The following is a 12106-nucleotide window of genomic DNA, read 5'->3' on the forward strand; positions in this document are numbered from 1 at the left end:
GGCTGATATTAACTGGAAACGTTTCAGAAATATGTTCATGCACGACTGTGCACACATGAAAAACCAGTGCCTGCTTATTTTGGCCAATCAGCATCTAATTTATACTGAAGATAAAATTCCTCAGAAGAAGAAGACAAGGGTGACTTTTGTTTCCAGAGCAGAAACTCCAATTCCACAGAGGAAAAGTTGCCCTCCAGCGGAGGTGTGGTATCAGCTCAGTTTAAATTCATCAGGATCTGAGTGGGAGTCCTCTGACACAGGAATCCGGCAACTCGTTGGCTGCTTCAACAGACGCTAGAGGAAATGCAGTGACATGGGGTCACACTGCGATTGAGAACAGTGAGACATGTGGGGCCCAGAGTTTGTCTGGAGAACAGGAACATTTTCATGTTCATGGTTTAAATGGGCGCTGTCACTAATATTTGACTAACATGAGTTAGTCTTGCTTGTCCTTTCCTGGTTGAGTCAGCAGGAGTGCGCCCACAGTGCCAGCCTAACAGCCACGATGACCTTTAGGTCCTGGCCTACAGGGTCCGCCATTATCCTCCCTCAGAGAGGGCTCTTGTTTGTGGGACAGTTCCCGCTCGTGCTCTATAGTTATTTTCCAGGAAGCGTGAAAAGAACTGTGACACTGACGTGACTGTTTGTGTCACTTTTCCGAACATTTCGCTCATTCGCCTATTCGCAGTGTTAGAACAGTTAATTCATGGCAGACCTTTGTCACCATCTTGGCCCTGTGAGTGAAATTGATGTGTCAGTGTCTTGGCTTGTGGGTTTTATGCTGCTATTGTCTCCCATTTTTATTGGCACGCACACATGCACGCCTCTCTCACACTCAACATCCACGAGCTCCCTCTTCCTTCTCTGTTACATGTCGGAAAACACATGCATACAAAGGCAAACACTGCCATCGCAGTGTGGCATAAACAGTCACAGTGCCATGCAAATAAAACCTCTTACAGCCCAGCTGTCCTTAATCCAAAACCCCACGGGCACAGAACGGAAGTGTTGAGAAAGTCAGCGCTGATAGTTACGTGAAGTAAGACACGGAGAATCGGAAAGATCGCGAAAGCAGCAAAGACAATGGTGAACATGACGGGGAAGCCTCCTCTGTAGTAACACCAGTCATATAAGGACCACAAGATGAGAGTGCAGGCTCGGTGTAAACAAATGGCAAATGTCTGTCAGTGTCGTGGCATTTCTTATTGTCCTGCCCTGTACAAGAAGACTGGTTTCACATTTATCTGCAAAGTGCTTACCTTAATTCTGAGTACATTGAAGCTTTTGTAACATCACTAGGTTGAAAATCATTCCGCCTTAATTAGAGTTACAAGTGAGACATGGAAGCATTTTAAATGGGCTTTCAAGCAGATCAAGATATGCATGTTGTGCAAAGTCATCTAATTAGTTCAGTGAAACATTTCTAAAAAGAAAACATACAATTGTAACTCAGCTTTATCTTTTTATAAAGACAGTCAAACTGATTGTCAAGGGGGCAAAGACACACAGACAAACAGACACACAGACGGAGTGGGAGTAATCAAGGAGAATCAGGACATTTCCCCAATCAGGACTGTTGGAATACCAAATTCTTCAAAAAAAAAAAAGTAAGCAAAACGTCTAAAATGATTTATTCCAGCCCTCTTTAACCTCTCTGAGACATCTTTCATCAGAGAGATGAGAAATGAAAGATAAATAAAGAAGGATATAAGCAGATATCATCGTCATTTGACAAAATACGGAGCAACAATGTTTACGCAGAGCAGCAGAGGAAAGCAGTAGCTCTGCAGAGCTGAATACACACGCGCCGTTTGTTGCCTTTTCTTTCCTACGCTGAGTGAAAAAATGATTAAGAAAAAAATGATGGGATTATCCATCATATCAAATTTATAAAAAAAACTTGCCAACTAAAGCCGCTGTTATTTCCACAGCTCAGGAGTGCCATTGCAATCAATGGCACTCCAAATCCACCAAAAGCTGCTAAGCTCCAAGAAGTTAAAGAAAAAAAACTACTTAAGTCACTAGATAGCATGCATTGCACTGCTTGGATTAATTAGGAACTGGAATTACAAGTAATATTTTCTTCTTTTCATAGTTTAATGTGGATAAAAGAGGGTGGGGACATTTAAACATGTATATACATGTATTTATGTAAATATGTAGCACATGAGTCGATAGAAATAGTGGTGTAAAAATATTTAAAACATTAGATTACATAATTGTGATTGAACTTTTTAACTTGAGCTAATAGATGCAATCCTTTATCTGTGTAAACTAAAAACAGAACCAAAGGAAAAAAACTTTACACTTTGCAGCCTCTTTTTTTTTTTTTTTTTAACAATGCTGCCAGACTTTTTTTTTCCCAGCTTTTGAAGCCAGGATGGAACAAAGTGTCTTAGGTTCCTGGAACAAGTGTTAAAACTATACCAAAAGGCTTTTCCTTCATTTAAGCATTTTAAATTAAAAATAAAAGGGAAAAAAATATTTAATGTAACAATCATGACAAAAACATGAAGTAGTAAATAAAAACAGATATACATTATTAAAACTGAAAAATACATTACATAAATACAACATTAATTGGGTTTTTTTTTAAGTGGAAATAGAATAAAAGTTAAAGATTTTAGGATATAAACAAAATCCTGTGGAAATTGACAGATTTACATCTTGCTTGGCAGTCATTAACAGTCAAATACTGTAAGAAGTTCAAAACAATAGTCAGTGGCTCCAGATAATTATATCCTTCAATGAGCGTTAAGTTGCCTTTAGAAATCTTACAAGTCATGCACTAATCTAAACAGACCCATTAAAGTCTTAACTAAAGGATTTGTTGACTTTGTTGTACTCTGCTGAAAAAAAAAAAACAAAAGAAAAGAAAACACAGAGTAAACAATTCATTACCAGGAAACTGGAAAGGCTCTGAAAAGCAAACCAGGGACTAATCAAAGGAATAGAAGCAGAAGAGAAGAGAAGGAAAACACAGTGAGCAGACGGAGACAGCAAAGAAAAGTTCGAGATTGGGTTAAAGACAACAGAAAAAAGAGCAGCCACTGAGACAGACATATTTGAAGAGAGAGCAGGGGCAGGTGTGTGTGTGTGTGTGTGTGTGTGTGTGTGTGTGTGTGTGTGTGTGTGTGTGTGTGTGTGTGTGTGTGTGTGTGTGTGTGTGTGCGCGTGCGTGCGTGTGTGTGTGTGCGTGTGTGTGTGTGTGTGTGTCAAGGGGGCAAAGACAGACAGACAGACACACAGACAGACAGACGGAGTGGGAGTAATCAAGGAGAATCAGGACGTTTCCTCTGTAATACCCACAGGCCCCGGCTGAGCCCCAGCTCCGCAATCCTCGCTGATTGGAGGGAAGGGTTTGTTTGAAGAGGAGGTCAAGACCATCAGTACCTTGTTAAGGAAAAGTTTGTGTCCAGAGGAATGAAGAAGGCTGACTCCTTCCTGAGGAATTCATAGGGGGATAGTGAGCGGTATGTGTATGTGCGTTTGTGTGCGCATGTCAGAGGAAGGCAAAAAGAAAGCACTGATTTTTGAGACTGCGCGCATGTAAGTATTTGTGTGTGTGTTTGTGCATGTATGTGTGGATGCAGTCACTTAAAAGGAGCGACGCAGAGGAGGAGGAATCAGATTGTGATTTAAGGAGGACCCATCAGCCCCCCCCCCCCTCACACACACACACACACACACGCCCCACATAGTTTCTAAAGCCAGGATAGCAGCACTGGCATTTGCGGCAATAATGCATGACAGATGTACATCAACTCTCTCTCTGTCTTTCTGTCTCTGTGTCTCCCTCTTTGTCCTTCTTCTTCTGCCTCCTCTCATCTGGGGCCAATGTGTTGTTGATGGTGGGCATCGTGCATCAAAGCATAAGCGGCTTTTAAATTGAAAAAGGAGGATTACAATCTCGCCTGAGTACTCCTCCGCATCAGATGGCTAATTACCGACTTGATAATGAACCGAAGGCGAGACTTTTGGCTCCAATATGTCTTTTTGCTTTCATTTTTTTTAACCTCGAGTTTTATCATTTACATCATTACCTTTGAGGTCTTCGTTGAAAATGAAATCACCCGTAGTTTGTTACTTTGTAGTTAGTAAAAATGTCAGTTTGGTCTCAAATAATCACAGAGGTCACAAGAGTTTAAACTCTACTTAAATTCAAATTAGAGTGTAGTATTTTCTTTCTTCAGTTTGACGGCTGGATTCAGAATGCATTTCAGGTACATAAAATATATTTATTTCCTCATCCAAGCATTTGGATGCATACGATTGCAGAAAAACCTTTGTGTTTTCTGTATTCCTGTCTAAATAAAACTTTATCCAAGTCCTAAAAGTGGATCCAGATAACACAATTAAACAAATGAAATGAAGATTTGATAGTTGTTTATTTAATTATTGAAAAATATGCTCTGTTAATAAGCTACATTTCTCTGAGGGGCAAAAGTATGTTAACTTTAGGGATAAGTGGTTAATTTGAAGGTGTAATCAGTATCAGGAGTTTTATGACAATTAGTCGTGAGTGGATCTTTTTTTACAGTCAAGGAAGAGCGATCTATTAAAGCTTCACAACATATGTTCGAGGAAGTTAACTGAGGCGCAAACAAAGGAGATTTATGGCGTCTTTAGAAAAAGTTGTTGATGCTCATCAGGGCTGGAAAAAATTACAAAACTATCTCTGAAGAGGTTGGACTTCAGACTGTGTACAAATGAAAGGAGTTCAAAAGAGCTGTTACCCTCGAAAGTAGAATTGCAGGTAGAATTGCAGGTTTCTCCAAAACTGGCTATTTTTCATGAGTCCATCAAGAGATCACTGAACAACACTGATGTTCCTGGCATGGCTGCAAGAAGAAAGCACAGCTCTCCAAGAAGTACACTTTTGCCCGTCTGCACTTTGCTAAAAATCACACGAAGACGAAGACAATGATAGAAAATATCAGAATTCCTGTCCCATAAAACAGTGCTGCATTAAATGTTACACTGTACAGATGAGGACTATTTACTGTACACCAGCAAAAACAAGCACAGTCCTCCTGTGATATCTTTGAGCCAATAGAAACTCTGATATAGATGGTTACCCATCATATCAGTCTGTCTTTGATCATGCGTCCTTTCTCTCAACGTTAAATAAACCTGCATAACATGGATTATTATCCAGCTAGCCAGCTGGCAAGCTTAGAGAGAAATATTTGAGTTAGACTGCATCATTAGGTGATGCTGAGGCCAGAACAGCTAAATTGGTGTTTTGGTAGATTATGAGGGAGTCCTTGGGAAATTCTTTATTCTTTCATTTTATTGTTTTTTGAAAATAAATGTTTAGAAAAATGAGGAAATGTGAATTACTACAACCCAGGATTGCAATAAAGCAGAACTGATTTTTAAAAATACTTTAAAGTGCATTTTTATAAGAGAGTATTAAACAACTGGGTTGGTTAGTTTTATAATATTCAAAGCAGAATGTTAATGTTTCAGTGTAGCCACAGTAGAACAAGAAACCTTCAACCTTTAAACCATCATAAGTTATTTGTTTACTCACTTTCCCTGTAATATATATAAAGACTTCTGTAAGTATGCAGGCTTTCTAATCATTCTTTTTTACTTCATGTTTTTACGTAAAGAACTGCAATAATGTAAAATACTTTCATGCAAAAACAACAATGATTGTAACTAGGCCTTAATTTATCTTCTATAATTTCTATTTATTTTCATATATCTGTCTTCTTGTGCTTCAAGTTGCTCACCATGAGTCAGGGGGAAATGACATTTCCACCCTGTTTGTCCTGCACATATTGCAGAACTGAAAATAAAGATGACTTTGAAAATAATCAAGCCCTCAGAACTGTTCTGATGTGTAATGTACATATAAGCATATATAGCAGCACTACACCATGTGTTATATTGCATTGGAAAATGTTAACATGACGTAAAGTAAGAAGAGGAAGATCAAAGAGAAGCTTGTGAGAGAAGAAGATGTTTAGGATACGGTGAGATGAAGGCAGATGATCTGCTGGGGCGACCCCTAAAGGCAGCAGCCAGAAGAAGAAGAAGAAGAAAGTACTGCAAAACTAAACTTGACTAGAGTGTTTGAGAAAATGTCATGCTGCTTTTTATCATCACAGTGTGGTTTTGTGCTTCTGTGTTCAAGCAGAAGAGGGCAGCACTTTCCCAGTGCATGAAGTCAAGCTCAAACCATCCCCTGTCACAGTAACACTAATGAACAATATCACAGAGGTTCTCCTACCAGACACAACAACAACAACAACCTAGCAGCATGGCGTGTGTTTGATATCCAAGAGTTATTTAATGTAAACTGCACACTGCTGGTGCCAAAAATGCTATAAATTATGGATCTGTTACTGAGGAGAGGCGAGGAAGAAAATGTGAAAATGTGAGAAAGATAAAAATTAAAAGAATGCTGAGAAGATGGAGCTAAATTCCAATATGACGTGAAGGTGGAAAGACAAGAAGTGTATCTTTGCAGAAGTGTTACAGTATGTGGTCAGTGTTGTGCTGTGTCATGATGCTGTTGTACTTTTTACTTCCTTGTAGCAGTAAATAGGACTTGAGTGTGATCCCATGGCAACAGGTCCAAATATCAACAGGTGTTAATAAAGCAAATACTATCTTTTATTGGTACTTTAATATCGCATGGTGTATATCTATTAAAGTACCAATGTAAATATCAAGGGGAAACCCTCGGTGTTTATCAAAACATCAGTGGGTGACTCACCCCAAAAAACAACAAAAAAATTCAAAAGGTTGTGCAAGGGACATGTTGTGACTCATCATTTTTAAGAAACATCTCGAAGCAATGGAAATGTAGCAGTCTCTTTGACAAATGCGCAAATTATATAATGTATGTTTACATTTAAGTGACAACTAGTGCTTCAAGTGCTTCGTTTCTTATTTCCTTTAGCACTGAAGACACCGGGCGAGCCTTAGCGATTGGATCAGTGTGGGGGAAGCAGCAGGAGGTTTATGGATAGCTGAAGAAGAGCTGATTCAGTCTAGCACCAACTGTCAACAACATCTGTCTTCACCTAATAAGCCTACAGTCAGTACAGTTAAATTCCCTGAACACTGGAGTTGTCTTTTCCTCATTGTTTTTTCCTTAACATGTTCCAAAAAGTGTGGCAGTATGTAATGTATTGACTTCATCTACATCAATTAACCAGATAAATCATATCAGAGCACTTAAAGTCTTATCCTCCATCGTTATTTGCTTTTGTTGGTTTGTATTTTTTAATTTTATTTATTATTGCTGCATGTATCCAATCAGGAGTCTGTAAAAAAGTGCTTAGTCACTGTGGCTGTGATTTAAAAAATAATAAAAGTTGTACATGTAAATGTTTGGGTTACTGATGTACTGTTAACTTACAGTAAAACTTATTGTTCAGGCGTTACCGTTGCTTCGCCTCGCTGCTTTGGTTCACACTCATTGCTCTTACGTTATTTGCGTGTGCGTGTATGTGTGCGTGGGTGTGTGCAGTAGCAGGGTAAAATAAAAGACAAGAAAAAAAAATGAGAAAAGCAAACAAATGCACGTGCTAGTAGCAACCAGGCAAAAAAAAGATCCAAGTAGATTTTGAACATAGTGGAAAATTTTCCATGTTAACAGTCTAATATTTGACATAGGAAATGGCTGGACCTAAAGCAAACTGACTAAGAACCATATCTTCAGATGGATGAATGTTTTGTTGGGCGTGCCTTTTTCGTATTGGAAACTTTTGTTTTTTTGGTACTTGTGCAAAATGTTCACCTACAGTTGGGTATTCATTCTTGTGTTGATCATTTTACTTCTATAAAGGATCTCAATACAAAAGCAACTCTGGATTTATCTGTATGCTGCTGTGAGAAGACGTGACTTATGGTATTCTTTGTTCTTATAACTGAGGCTCATAGAGCAGGGAGAAAAATGTCAAATATTTGTACATGCCCATGCAGACATTCCTGCCCAAGCTCTTACCCCAACTTTAATTGCATATTATGTGTCACAAAATGAGTCAACAGAGGTGAATCACCCACTATCATGTATTTATAGGCATCTTACTGCGAAAGAGAGTGGTGTGGTGTTCGCTTGAATTAAGATAAGACCTTTATAATTTTACTGCATTGTGAATGGACTAAGCCTAGGCTTAGTTACCCAACCTAGCAGGTCAAACAACATACTGAAACTAAGATGACGATACAGAAATTCTAGTCAAAACCAGTTTCTTTGCAACACAAATCAGCATGGCTCAGAAAAATAAACTAGGAAATAGTCAACTGAGCTAGACAGAATTTAAAAATCTGCATTGCTCATCAATTACTGGCAAATTCTTTCACAGCATTGTGAATCATTTGTTGTGTCTTTAACTAGAAGCCGAACCTTCAAGTGAACCAGCTGACATCGTTTGTCACGATATGATGCAACATTTCCAATAGTGGCAATATTTGCAGGTAGATTTTGGATTTGAGCTCTTGGTGTTGTTGGGTGTGGTGTGCCGTGCAAAGATAGTATTGTTACCAAAAGTTACGAGGAGACTTCCTGAATGTCACCTTAGCTGACTCCATAGGCAATATAAAGCTGAGCGATATTATGTCAAAATGCTAGTGGGCTGAGAATTATTGTATAAAGTTTCAAAGCAACAGGGTGCCGGTTTAGCTCGCCGTGATGAGTTGGCGGCCAACTGGCCTGGGTTCGAATGTGACCCACGGCCCTTTGCTGCATGTCTTTTCATTTCTATCATCATGCAAAATTTTCCCTAAACTCTATACTCGTCTTTAGTTAAACATAAACAAAAACAACAAAACATAAGAAGTTGCTGAACAAGTCTGCTCAAGAGACGCTAGTACCTCATTAATTATTTTGCAGGAGTTCCCGTTTGGTTTTTTGCAAGTCATTCACTTTGCGTGTGCTGAGCTCTGTGTTTATGTTCTTGGAATTAAGTCAAGCACCGAAAGTGTGGCCATTTGCCAAGGGTGTGGCATGTCACCTCTGGTGCAGCATTAGATATTCACTGACAGGATATCAATGTATATTATATTAAAATTTTGTATTTTTCAAGACACTTTTATACATACATTAACTGTGAGATAGTCAAGGAAACAAAGTCACTTAATCTGGCTGAACCAAAGTTAATGGATCACCTGGGACTATTGAGACTTAGAAATGTGAACCCTGACATTATCCTTTAAATCCTGTTAAGTCCGTGTACCAATGTATCTCCAAAACACCAACTATTCTTTAAATGACAGTAACCAAGTGATTATACGGAGGTTATTAAGAACCTTTTCTGCACAATGCTGTATTGACAAATTGTGCAGATCACCCACGCAATACAAGCTGGAGGATATTGCTAAGTGTCAGTATTATGCCATCACCAAAGAGGCTTTAACAAATCATCAGACTGATTTTTGAATAAAAGTAGTAACTCAGATCAACTGTTAAACAAGTCAAACATGGCTCTTTTACTTCTAGCTTTAAACTTGCCCATTAGCTGACTCACACCTCACATGCTCACTACATTCACCCCCAAATATTAAAAGGAAAATTCTTTGAGATGGGATAAAACAGACTCATTCCATTTGATGTATGTGCACCGATGATCAGTGTTTCTACACTGAACAACAGTGTGCTGTCACATCTACACTACTGTACAAGATTTTTGAGACATCCTCCATTTCTTCATAATTTGTTTCTAAGGTGCTAGACTTTTGTTTTTTAAGTGTTGTTGAGCACTAGTTTTCTGAAAGTCTTTCACAGTTTTGGGGGTTTTTTGGACCTTGACTGTCTTTTCACTCATTTTCAGTCTAGTCCTTGTCCCTGAGCATTTTCAGAAGATTAAAGAAGATTTTGCTTGTTGTTGTAGTTTGTTAAAGTTGCTTAACATTGACCTATGAATCATTTAAGCATAAAAAACAAGGGATGTTGTGCCTACACATAACAAACAACTTAACAAAGAATCCACGTTAAAGTGTGTCTTTAGGTCCTTTGTTACTAGCAGCCTGTAACAACAAAGCCCAATTTGTTCCTGTTTCTTTAGCTGAATCTATAAAAAATGCCAAAGTGATATGATAGTATGCTATTTCATGATAGTGTTTTTCCATCAATAAGGTGATTGCCAAAGAGCTATTAGCCAATAACTTGGCATATCTCAGCATGGTGTACAGTGTTCTTCATTCATTTGAGGAAATGGAGGACAAAATACATGACAGGCCTAAAACAGATGAAAGACATTTCTTAACAAATAGGGGGAAATAACACCAAAGGCCTCAGATATTCAAATTTTTGTACTTGTCACATACACAGTTCAACATGCAGTGAAATGCTTGTGTACGAGCTGTAGATAAGCTGCAGACATAGCCGCGCCATTCCAGGGCTTGGTTTTAGCATTGGGGGTCTAGCCAGGACCCTTACAGGATACCAGGTAGGAATCAAACTTGCAACTCCCACGCCGAAGTTGTGTAGCCTTACCACTACACTATTCAGCTGCACATAGGACATGAAAGATCCATTTGGCCCATTAGTTGATCCATGAACTATTCACCAAAGCCTAATCAGAAATGGTGTCAGGGGATGGATGGCTGTCAAGAAGCCATTCTTAATGAGCTATGCCGAATTACACAAGAACTGGACTGAAAATCATTTGCAACAGGTCTTAAGGAGTGATGAGTCCAAATTTGAAGTATTTGGTTAGTATTGCTGTCAATATCTAGGGAGAGGTTCAGGAGAGAGGTACAACAGTTAGTGGCTGCAGCCATCTGTAAAAATAGTGGGGCTGTATTTCTTGGAGATCTTGTCAAAACTGATGAAATTATGAATCCAGAAAAATAACATCAGCATTTGATCCACCATGCAAAACCATCTGAAAAGCATTTGATTGGTAATTGCTTCATTTTTCAGCATGACAGTGATCCCAAATATGCTAATGCAGTAACAGTATACCCAGATAGAAGAAAACACAATGAAAGTCACGGATTGGCCTTCCCTGAGTCCAGACGACAACATTATTGAAGCAGTGTGAGATCATCTTGATACTGAATAGAACAAAAGGCAGCCAACACCCAAAGAGCTTTGAATGTTCTCGAAGAAGCCTGGAGAACTGAAGACTATAAAGAAGTTACAGCAAAGCTGGAAGTGTGCCTAAGAGTTCAGGCTGAATAAACGTACTGAGAATTGTACAAACTCTTGTTTTTGCCTCATGTCCTGCACTTTCATTTGCATTTCCATGTTTCAATGACCTGTTTCTCAATTTCCTAGAAAATATAATGACATGAGGGATAGTCCAATGACCCGAAAAACCCTGATAAGCCACTTCCAGAATCTCCCCTGTTGTGTTTTTTTCTCCTATGATACCATACAAGATACCCAAACAATTTATCATTTTAATGCCTTGTTAGGACTCCAGAGATTGTTTTGTGCTATTTAGAAGAGTCCGATCATGGACTTGCTAAGGCTAAGCCTAATTGTTTGAAGCACATTAAAATATCAATTATCTATTTCTCTATGCAGACTGGTTCTTTTTATCATGGCACACATTCTTTTTCTTGAACTAGGCTGAGGTACATTGACCTCTTTCTGTGTTCAAAAGACTCAGAAAACAAAGGAGAGCATTATAAAAACTGGAAAGTCATTTAACAGGCATCATCACACTTGCTAGAGAATTCTTTTCTTTCTTACTTGTGTCCAAACATATTGTTGTCCTTACACTTCTGTGAAACAATGGTCCTTTCTTCTTGGGACAGCTCTGTCGTCACACATACAGTTGTGGACAGCGGTTTACACACTCATCATGGGCATGAAGGTCAGCTTTGGGCTTTGAATGATTTCTTTGAACTGTTCTTTTTCCAGGGTGGACTGAGTGCATACCACAACAAGTTGCACCTCAACCAAAAACATTTGGGAACTATCAACAAGTTTCTGGTACTTCTGGCTGGATATTTAATCACTCTTCTTGATTCTGAATAGGAATGAGGCTGGGGCTTTGGGAAGGCCATTCAATAACCTTAATATTATCCTTCTGTATCCTTTCCAAAATCAGTTTTGATGTATATTTGGGATCATAGTCCTGCTAGAACACATAATCAAGTATCTCCTTTTCCACAAAGATCGTCTAAAACAGCC

The sequence above is a fragment of the Rhamphochromis sp. 'chilingali' genome (assembly GCF_963969265.1).
Source record: "Rhamphochromis sp. 'chilingali' genome assembly, chromosome: 21".
In the NCBI taxonomy this organism is placed as follows: Eukaryota; Metazoa; Chordata; class Actinopteri; order Cichliformes; family Cichlidae; genus Rhamphochromis; species Rhamphochromis sp. 'chilingali'.